General features: G+C 44.5%; 2 non-coding genes across 2 annotated transcripts; both read left to right on the top strand.

The window, feature by feature from the left end:
- LOC138362106 (5S ribosomal RNA) lies at window positions 1–119 on the top strand. The gene has a single exon (XR_011227416.1). It is a non-coding gene; the product is annotated as a 5S ribosomal RNA (ribosomal RNA).
- An 8,754-nt stretch (window positions 120–8,873) lies between these two features.
- On the top strand, window positions 8,874–8,992 carry LOC138362107 (5S ribosomal RNA). Its single transcript, XR_011227417.1, has one exon. It is a non-coding gene; the product is annotated as a 5S ribosomal RNA (ribosomal RNA).
- Window positions 8,993–10,834: the final 1,842 nt, after the last annotated feature.

Here is a 10,834-nt window from a genome sequence, read left to right on the forward strand (position 1 = left end):
GCCAACGGCCATACCACGTTGAGAACACCGCTTCTCGTCCGATCAGCGAAGTTAAGCAACGTTGGGTTTGGTTAGTACTTGGATGGGTGACCGCCTGGGAACACCAAATGCTGTTGGCAATAATGTTTTTTGTTTTGTTTTGTTTTGTTTCGTTTGTTTTTGTTTGAATGGCTGGCTCCACGGGAAATTCACGGAGTTGTGTGGAATAAGGCCTGGTAAAATGAATTAATATGTATGTCATGTTTAAAACAAACTCGCTTAATATAGTGTGTGAGGCTTTATACAAAAACAAACAACCAAAACAAAACATGTTGTGTATATATATATATATATATATATATATATATAATATATATATATATATATATATATATATATATATATATATATATATATATATATATATATAATATATATATATATATATATATATATATATATATATATATATATATATAATATATATATATATATATATATATATATATATATATATATAGCTTAATCCGGGTTTGAACTCGCAACTCCAAGAATACGCATCACTTATATACACTTTACCACTGGACCACAGCTGCAGGACACAAGCTTGATGCTGAGGTATCAATTTAATGACGTAAATGCCATTTCCACAAATAAATGATAATTTAAAAGTATTTGTATGTACAAATCTTTTCTGTTTAAAAGGCTACAATATCAGTTACTGATATAATTTGTGTTAATGTTTCTATACCCACAGGAAGGCATGTTTTTGCTTATATGTAAGGGGTACGGAGAAGGAATCCACAGACCATCAGTCCCCTTCCCCCCCCCCCCCCCCCCCCCCCCCCCCCCCCCCCCCCCCCCCCCCCCCCCCCCCCCCCCCCCCCCCCCCCCCCCCCCCTCCCCTCCCACCTACTACCACCACCACCACCACCACTCACCACCAATCACCACCAATCACCACCACCACCACCAATCACCACCAATCACCACACCTAACCGAAAACCCCCTAACACATCAACCCTCCCCCCAATCAACAGGCGAAATAATAACCCTCAAATGCCTGCCTGCCTGCCAGCCAGCCAATACTAACGGTCTTCTCAGAAAGAAAATCTCTTTGTATCTGTATTACTTGATGAAATGTATGATTCTAATAATGAAAATAAATTTTGATGTCGGTTGTATGAGCATAATGACCAATATGCACATGATATGAATGAATTAAATAGTGTAGTTTTAAGTAATTAGGTTGTAGACACATTAAGCGGATATGATATTTGACGCGTCCAGAACTGGTGATTTTTGGTTTAGTTTTAAATGCACCACCACCATTGCTTCCCCAGAGCCTAATTAAGGACCGGTAAAAGGAGTCAATATGTATGTCATCTATAAAACCAAAGAATGAATAAAAAACACACACACACACACCTACATAATAGTATTAGGAAGATTGTATGGCAAAAAAAAAAAGTACTCCCATTGGGTCGTTTGAACTCGCGACTTCCAAAACACCAGCCACACACCTTACCACCCAGCCACCATAGAGTTGGTATAATTGTGCAACTTTAGTTATAAAAGTAAAGTTCTTATTGTCTCAAATCTTATTGTCTGTTCTATGAAAAGGCATGATGTAAATTATGTATTTTTTTTTTGAATGATTGAATTGTAGGCACATTAAGCGGATTCGATATTTGATATATCCAGAAAAGGTGATTTCTGTTCAGTTTTAAAATGCATCACCGTTAACGCTAAAGGACTGGTAAAACGACTCGATGTTTGTCATTTTTAAAATAAACACTAAAACTAGGCCCTTAACATATATAATGTTTGAATATAAATTGAATGCATATAAATACAAAGTGGGAGTGGCTGGCTGGCTGGCTGGCTGGCTGGCTGGTGGCTGGCTGGCTGGCTGGCTGGCTGGCTGGCTGGCTGGCTGGCTGGCTGGCTGGCTGGCTGGCTGGCTGGCTGGCTGGCTGGCTGGCTGGCTGGCTGGCTGGCTGGCTGGCTGGCTGGCTGGCTGGCTGCCTGCCTGCCTGCCTGCCTGCCTGCCTGCCTGCCTGCCTGCCTGCCTGCCTGCCTGCCTGCCTGCCTGCCTGCCTGCCTGCCTGCCTGCCTGCCTGCCCGCCTGCCCGCCTGCCCGCCTGCCCGCCTGCCCGCCTGCCCGCCTGCCCGCCTGCCCGCCTGCCCGCCCGCCCGCCCGCCCGCCCGCCGCCGCCCGCCCGCCCGCCTGCTTGCCTTGCCTTGCCTGTCCTGTCCTGTCCTGTTATTGCCTTGCCTTGCCTTGCCTTGCCTTGCCTTGCCTTGCCTTGCCCTGCCCTGCCCTGCCTTGGCTGCAGCTGGCTGGCTGGCCGTAAATCAACTCTTAACAACACCATACCACACCACACCATCACTCATCACCCATCACCCACCACCGGCCCCAGTCTCCCAGCCTCTCTTATATACCCGAGCAGGCCCTTTAAATTATTTGAATTGTTGCACTTCGGCCAATGGCAGGCACGATCGCTGCTGCTCAAACATATTCTGGTTCACAAGTATTATAATATATTATATTATATATATATATATATATATATATAATATATATATATATATATATATATAATATATTATATATATATTCATGAAACACATTAAAACCTTGATCATTTATTCATTCATTACGTCTAGTGAAGAATTGCTTTTGTTCATTTGTATGATTAAAAATTGATAGAATATGAATTCCTCGCTTAAAGTAAAATATAAAATATATATTGGATTTATATGATTGGTTAATATTCCAAGTGATGCTGAATATCCCCTATAATTTTGTTTTGTTTGTTTGTTATGTACACATTCCAAATGAAATCAATATAAATGTTATTATTAATGTTTGAAAGTTGATTGTCTACTTGAATCTCTCTATTAAAGTGTGTGTGGCTCCGGATGGAGCCTGGTTATGGTATTTGTCGTGGTGGGTGGCAGAAGTGCTTACTTCTTCTCTGTCTTCTTTGGCAAAAGAACTGCCTGAATGTTTGGAAGAACACCTCCCTGTGCAATGGTTACGCCAGACAGAAGTTTGTTGAGTTCTTCGTCGTTGCGGATGGCCAACTGCAAGTGACGTGGGATGATACGGGTCTTCTTGTTGTCACGTGCGGCGTTACCGGCGAGCTCCAGAACTTCGGCAGCGAGGTATTCCATGACGGCTGCCAGGTAGACAGGAGCGCCAGCACCGACGCGTTCGGCGTAGTTGCCCTTACGCAGCAGACGGTGAATTCTGCCCACGGGGAACTGAAGTCCGGCCCTGCTGGAGCGAGACTTTGACTTGCCCTTCACTTTGCCTCCCTTGCCGCGTCCTGACATTGCTGCTGCTGTTGTGGGTTTGTGGTGTTTTATGCCGCCCCGCAGATCGAGCTTCGTGTTATATACCCCGCTCAGGATCAAGGGAGCCCGCCACTGACCAATCAGCGCGCTCCGCCACGCGACCCGCTCTGAGCTGAGTCGCGAGCGGGATATAAAAGGAAAGCTCGCCTCGCGCAAAAGTTCATTATTGTATCGGGCAACGCCAGCCAGCACGAGCATCATCATGCCACCAAGGCATCTGGAAAGGCTGCCAAGAAGGCCGGAAAGGCCCAGAAGGCGCATGCCAAGGGCGATAAGAAAAAGAATGCGCAGGAGGAAAGGAGAGCTACAGCATCTACATCTACAAAGTGTGCTGAAGCAGGTCCACCCCGACACTGGTATCTCTTCCAAAGCCATGTCGATCATGAACTCGTTCGTGAACGACATCTTCGAGCGCAGTCGCCGCCAGAGGCTTCTCGGCCTGGCCACACTACAAAACAAGCGTTCCACCATTACCAGTCGGGAGATCCAGACGGCTGTAAGGCTCCTGTTGCCCGGAGAACTGGCCAAGCACGCCGTCTCTGAGGGCACTAAGGCCGTCACCAAGTACACCTCCTCCAAGTAAACGGCTTACTTACTGCCCTGTGGTGGTGGCTTGGCCTCAAACCAACAAACTCGGCTCCATTGGAGCCACACTTTAATTTCTAAAGAGATTGTGAGTGTTAGACACCAATACTATTATAACAAAAACCTCTGTCACTGAAAGCAAATAGCTATAAAATGAGAATATTTATGAAACTGTCTGTGTGTGTTTCTCTCTCTCAGTGTCTGTCTGTCTGTCTGTCTGTCTGTCTGTCTGTCTGTCTGTCTGTCTGTCTGTCTGCCTGCCTGCCTGCCTGCCTGTCTGTCTGTCTGTCTGTCTGTCTGTCTGTCTGTCTGTCTGTCTGTCTGTCTGTCTGTCTGTCTGTCTGTCTTGTCTGTCTTGTCTGTCTGTCTGTGTGTCTCTCTCTCTCTCTCTCTCTCTCTCTCTCTCTCTCTCTCTCTCTCTCTCTCTCTCTCTCTCTCTCTCTCTCTCTCTCTCTCTCTCTCTCTCTCTCAACACATATAAGCACTCGGTATCTTTTTTCTAGAGATTAGAGATTCATTGTTATGTTCCACATTAGGATTACTATGCAGGCCACCCTCTTAGGTTTGAAAATGTCAAGAAAACGGTTAATTTAAAATGTCATCTAACTTAACAGATTAAGCCAGAGGACCGAAAACAGAATAAAACAGGACTGGACAGTATATGTCACTTATACAAGCTGCTTTTATTTCTAGTACAGTATGACAATTTTTATTTTTGGGGGGGGGGGGGGGGGGGGTGATCCTTGACAGTGCATAAGAGTGAAAAGCGACGGCGTTTTGTTTGTAAGAGAACAGGTTGTACTACAAATGACTTGATTTATTGATATCACATGTATGTATGACACCTAAATTATGCTAGGAATGTCTGAAATCTCCTTAGAAGGATATTTTGGCCCTGAGAAGGGCCGAGTTTGGTGTATACTAGGGTGGTCGATTTAGCTTATGCACGCTCTCCACGGATACGGCGAGCAAGCTGAATGTCCTTTGGCATGATGGTGACACGCTTGGCGTGGATGGCACAGAGGTTAGTGTCCTCGAAGAGACCGACCAGGTAAGCCTCGGATGCCTCCTGTAAAGCCATGACGGCAGACGACTGGAAGCGAAGATCGGTCTTGAAGTCCTGGGCAATCTCGCGCACCAGACGCTGGAAGGGAAGTTTCCTGATGAGCAACTCGGTGCTCTTCTGGTAACGACGGATCTCACGCAGGGCGACCGTTCCGGGCCTGTAACGGTGAGGCTTCTTCACACCCCCTGTGGCAGGAGCAGACTTGCGTGCTGCCTTGGTGGCCAGCTGCTTACGAGGAGCCTTGCCTCCCGTGGACTTGCGAGCAGTCTGCTTGGTGCGAGCCATGGTGAACAACTGTGGTTTGTGATGGCCGGCGCCGAAAAATTTTTGCTTATATACGCCGTCTCGAGGCGCTTGCTCGAGCGCCATTGGCTGCTCGACTCGCCTACGTCACCCCGTTGCCCCTCCCCTCCTTCCTCTGGCTGCAGCCAACAGGCGGCTCACCTCAATCACTATTATCGCTGATTTTGCTCTATTTTTTGGATTTGTGCAAAAGTCATTTCACAGGGACGTGAAACAGACGAGTAGGCAACTGCAGTTTGTTTTGAAAGCGTTGTGAGAAAGCCGTGTCTACTCGACCACAAGCGTAAAGTAAGGGCAGGCAGGAGTTGCAATGCTACTAGTACGTCCGCTTGATGGGATATAGTCGGGAAATCGTGCGGCGTATGGGACCAACTAGCTCCCGTTTTCTGGTGCCTTGGGTGGGGCGCGATGCTGATTAGCAGATCTAAGACCACATCTGGAGTGAGCCCCCAGGGCACACCCAGCTGAGGGCTGCTGTCTCCGTGGGTGCTCAGAAAAGACGAAATGTTGTCACAGAGATCCGATTCCTTGCCTTCACTGCCTAGTCTGGTCATAACGATTTCAATGCCATGCAGCTGGGTTTAGCCCTGGCACTTTACCTCATACTGAAAACCCTTCCTCTCACCCCCACTAATTCTTCCCCTATCCCCACTTCCACGCTCACCCATCAGGGTATCTTGACCTATATTTAAATGAATGAATGAATGAATGGCATTCGTCAATTCGATTCACACAACTTCAACACCATGACTGGACGCGGCAAGGGAGGCAAGGGACTCGGAAAGGGTGGCGCCAAGCGTCATCGTAAGGTGCTACGTGACAACATCCAGGGCATCACCAAGCCCGCTATTCGTCGCTTAGCTCGTCGTGGCGGCGTGAAGCGTATTTCGGGTCTCATCTACGAAGAGACCCGTGGCGTCCTGAAGGTGTTCCTCGAGAACGTCATCCGTGATGCTGTAACCTACACGGAACACGCCAAGAGGAAGACCGTCACTGCTATGGACGTGGTGTACGCTCTGAAGCGCCAGGGTCGTACCCTCTACGGATTCGGCGGATAAGAGCTTGGCTAATCCATCGATTCCACCCACCACCACCTCAAAACGGGACCTAATTAGGTCCCTATACTTTTTTACTGAAGGGCTTAATAGACGATAACATAAATTGTTTTGATATCAGCTAGCACATTGGGTCTTATGAAATCTATTTTTTATCCTCGCATGCTTAAAGGGACTCTGATTGGGGAGGGAGGGGGGGGGGGGAGGGAAGGTTTGTTACGTTATATACTAGCAGAGCAGGATCATTGGTGGGGGGGGGGGGGGGGGGTGAGGGGGAGAGAGAGAGAGAGAGAGATCTTTCCCAACTCTTCCTTTTTACATGAGTGAGCTACCCGTTTTATTCATTTTATCCTTCTCAGAGCTGTTTTGATAGTATCCAAATGATGGTAAATGAAAAGGGAGGACACGAATATCTACCCAGAATTCAGGACTGGCAATCGATATGCATGTTTGAGTGCGAATCTTTTTCTCTCTCAACTTAGGTATACGTTTATGTCGTACCTAAAAGCGAGAACCACACTATTGGGACAAGTATGCAAGGCCCAATTTTCCTAACAAGCACAGTTAATTTTGTTATTTTCGAACATTTCTTTCCAAATTGGTTTATCCAATTAACAGTATTATATTAAGATCATGAATTGCTGGGTTAGGTTAGGTTAGGTTAGGTTAGGTTAGGTTAGGTTAGGTTAGGTTAGGTTAGCTTAGCTTAGGTTAGGTTAGCTTAGCTTAGCTTGGGTTAGCTTAGGTTAGGTTAGGTTAGCTTAGCTTGGGTTAGCATAGGTTAGGTTAGGTTTGATTACATTTCTATGTTAGATTTAACTCAAATTCAAAACAATTGCAGTCATTCGGCTTGTTAGTCAACTTGCCTCTAATAGGGGCAATTTGTCTAACAAGACTATTTAGTTTTGTGTGCATATATATATATATATATATATATATATATATATATATATATATATATAATATATATATATATATATATATATATATATATATATATAGCTTCAAGACTCCGAACCAATATAGAAGCATCAAGAGGAAGTGCTTGTGTTATGGGCCAATAGGCCTTCTGCAGTTACTTCCATTCTTATGTTTTTATTCCCATTGGTTCGTGTTTTATCTTGTGTAAATGTCAATCACCTTACCCAAAACTTTGGTACCATATCACCTCACCCATGTGGTATAATATATAATATATATATATATATATATATATATATATATATATATATTATATATATATATATATATATATATATATATATATAATATATATATATATATATAATATACAGAGTAAATCTACCCCAAAAGTAATGATTTATTTGTCTACAAAACTAAACTCTTTTTGGAATCATATGAGGCCCCTCCACTGAGGGGGGAGGCCTGGATGTTTATTGTCATGTGTATTCATGCTGCTTGCATGTCGTCGTTTATTTTGCCTTTGTTGTTTTCTTGACAGCTTTCTTTGCCTTGGGTGGTTTGGGAGATTTTGAAGCTCTCTTTATTTTGGGCTTTTTGTTCCCAACAACAAGCTGCTGCTGCTGCTTCTTTTTCAAGGCTGTAGGTGGTTTGTTGCTTGTGGCGGCTTTCTTGGGAGTTACCACGGCCTTCTTTGCTGCTGTAGATGGTTTCTTGGTTGTGGTGGCTTTCTTGGGAGTTAGAACGGCCCTCTTCTCTGCTACGGCCAGCTTGAATGATCCACTAGCTCCACTTCCCTTGGTCTGAACAAGAATGCCGTCAGCCACTGCTTTCTTGAGAAATCTTCGGATGTAAATGGCGATCTTGGCAGCCTCGACTTTGTTGTTGGCAACAACGTACTTCTTGATTGCTTGTAGAGACGAGCCCTTACGGTCTTTGAGTGCTGCGACCGCGGCTAGAACCATTTGACTAGTTTTCGGGTGAGCAACCTGGACGCGAGGTTTCCTGGTGGTGGCCACCACAGCAGCAGCCTTCTTGGTAGGCTTTGCTTCTACCATGATGATGATGAGATAACCAAGGTGATGAGAGACGCTCAGACAGTCACGGGGGAATGATGCTGCCGCCGCTTGAGCCGAACCTATTTATGTGCCGGCACGGTACAGAAGCTGCAACCTGGCAACTCGTCCACCAATCACAACGGTTGGTTTTACGGCTCCGAAACCTGGATCCCATATCTTCTCTAAAATAGAAGCATTTGTTCATGTTCTTTGTAAAAGTATCATAAAGCAGGACAGATGAGACAAATATCATAAAAACTGAAGAGCAGATGAGCACACACATGTATGTATTACAAAAGAAAATCCACAAATTCATTAGAAATTGGCAGGGCAGGCTGAGGAAGTAGGTAGATGTAAAATGTCTGTAAATGGCGAAAGAACATAAACCCAAGACTGAATAAACGATGTTAAATATCCATGCCAAGGAGACAAAAATATGTTAGGATACAATTACCATTAAGACACCACAAGAAGGTCCGTATCCTGCCGTGATGACTAAAAAGAGTTGGTTATTAGCCACAATGTGTAGGCAGTCTCATGCCAACGGCCATACCACGTTGAGAACACCGCTTCTCGTCCGATCAGCGAAGTTAAGCAACGTTGGGTTTGGTTAGTACTTGGATGGGTGACCGCCTGGGAACACCAAATGCTGTTGGCAATAATGTTTTTTGTTTTGTTTTGTTTTGTTTCGTTTGTTTTTGTTTGAATGGCTGGCTCCACGGGAAATTCACGGAGTTGTGTGGAATAAGGCCTGGTAAAATGAATTAATATGTATGTCATGTTTAAAACAAACTCGCTTAATATAGTGTGTGAGGCTTTATACAAAAACAAACAACCAAAACAAAACATGTTGTGTATATATATATATATATATATATATATATATATATATATATATATATATATATATATATATATATATATATATATATATATATATATATATATATAGCTTAATCCGGGTTTGAACTCGCAACTCCAAGAATACGCATCACTTATATACACTTTACCACTGGACCACAGCTGCAGGACACAAGCTTGATGCTGAGGTATCAATTTAATGACGTAAATGCCATTTCCACAAATAAATGATAATTTAAAAGTATTTGTATGTACAAATCTTTTCTGTTTAAAAGGCTACAATATCAGTTACTGATATAATTTGTGTTAATGTTTCTATACCCACAGGAAGGCATGTTTTTGCTTATATGTAAGGGGTACGGAGAGGAATCCACAGACCATCAGTCCCCTTCCCCCCCCCCCCCCTCCCCCTCCCACCCTACTACCACCACCACCACCACCACTACTCACCACCAATCACCACCACTTCACCACCACCAACCACCAATCACCACCAATCACCCACACCTAACCGAAAAACCCCCTAACACATCAACCCTCCCCCCAATCAACAGGCGAAATAATAACCCTCAAATGCCTGCCTGCCTGCCAGCCAGCCAATACTAACGGTCTCTCAGAAAGAAAATCTCTTGTATCTGTATTACTTGATGAAATTGTATGATTCTTAATAATGAAAATAATTTTGATGTCGGTTGTATGAGCATAATGACCAATATGCACATGATATGAATGAATTAAATAGTGTAGTTTAAGTAATTAGGTTGTAGACACATTAAGCGGATATGATATTTGACGCGTCCAGAACTGGTGATTTTTGGGTTTAGTTTTTAAATGCACCACCACCATTGCTTCCCCAGAGCCTAATTAAGGACCGGTAAAAGGAGTCAATATGTATGTCATCTATAAAACCAAAGAATGAATAAAAACACACACACACACACACCTACATAATAGTATTAGGAAGATTGTATGGCAAAAAAAAAAAGTACTCCCATTGGGTCGTTTGAACTCGCGACTTCCAAAACACCAGCCACACACCTTACCACCCAGCCACCATAGAGTTGGTATAATTGTGCAACTTTAGTTATAAAAGTAAAGTTCTTATTGTCTCAAATCTTATTGTCTGTTCTATGAAAAGGCATGATGTAAATTATGTATTTTTTTTTTTGAATGATTGAATTGTAGGCACATTAAGCGGATTCGATATTTGATATATCCAGAAAAGGTGATTTCTGTTCAGTTTTAAAATGCATCACCGTTAACGCTAAAGGACTGGTAAAACGACTCGATGTTTGTCATTTTTAAAATAAACACTAAAACTAGGCCCTTAACATATATAATGTTTGAATATAAATTGAATGCATATAAATACAAAGTGGGAGTGGCTGGCTGGCTGGCTGGCTGGCTGGGCTGGCTGGCTGGCTGGCTGGCTGGCTGGCTGGCTGGCTGGCTGGCTGGCTGGCTGGCTGGCTGGCTGGCTGGCTGGCTGGCTGGCTGGCTGGCTGGCTGGCTGGCTGGCTGGCTGGCTGGCTGGCTGGCTGCCTGCCTGCTGCCTGCCTGCCTGCCTGCCTGCCTGCCTGCTGCCTGCCTGCCTGCCTGCCTGCCTGCCTGCCTGCCTGCCTGCCTGCGCCTGCCCGCC

Source organism: Procambarus clarkii, unplaced genomic scaffold (assembly GCF_040958095.1).
Source record: "Procambarus clarkii isolate CNS0578487 unplaced genomic scaffold, FALCON_Pclarkii_2.0 HiC_scaffold_1221, whole genome shotgun sequence".
Lineage (NCBI taxonomy): Eukaryota > Metazoa > Arthropoda > Malacostraca > Decapoda > Cambaridae > Procambarus > Procambarus clarkii.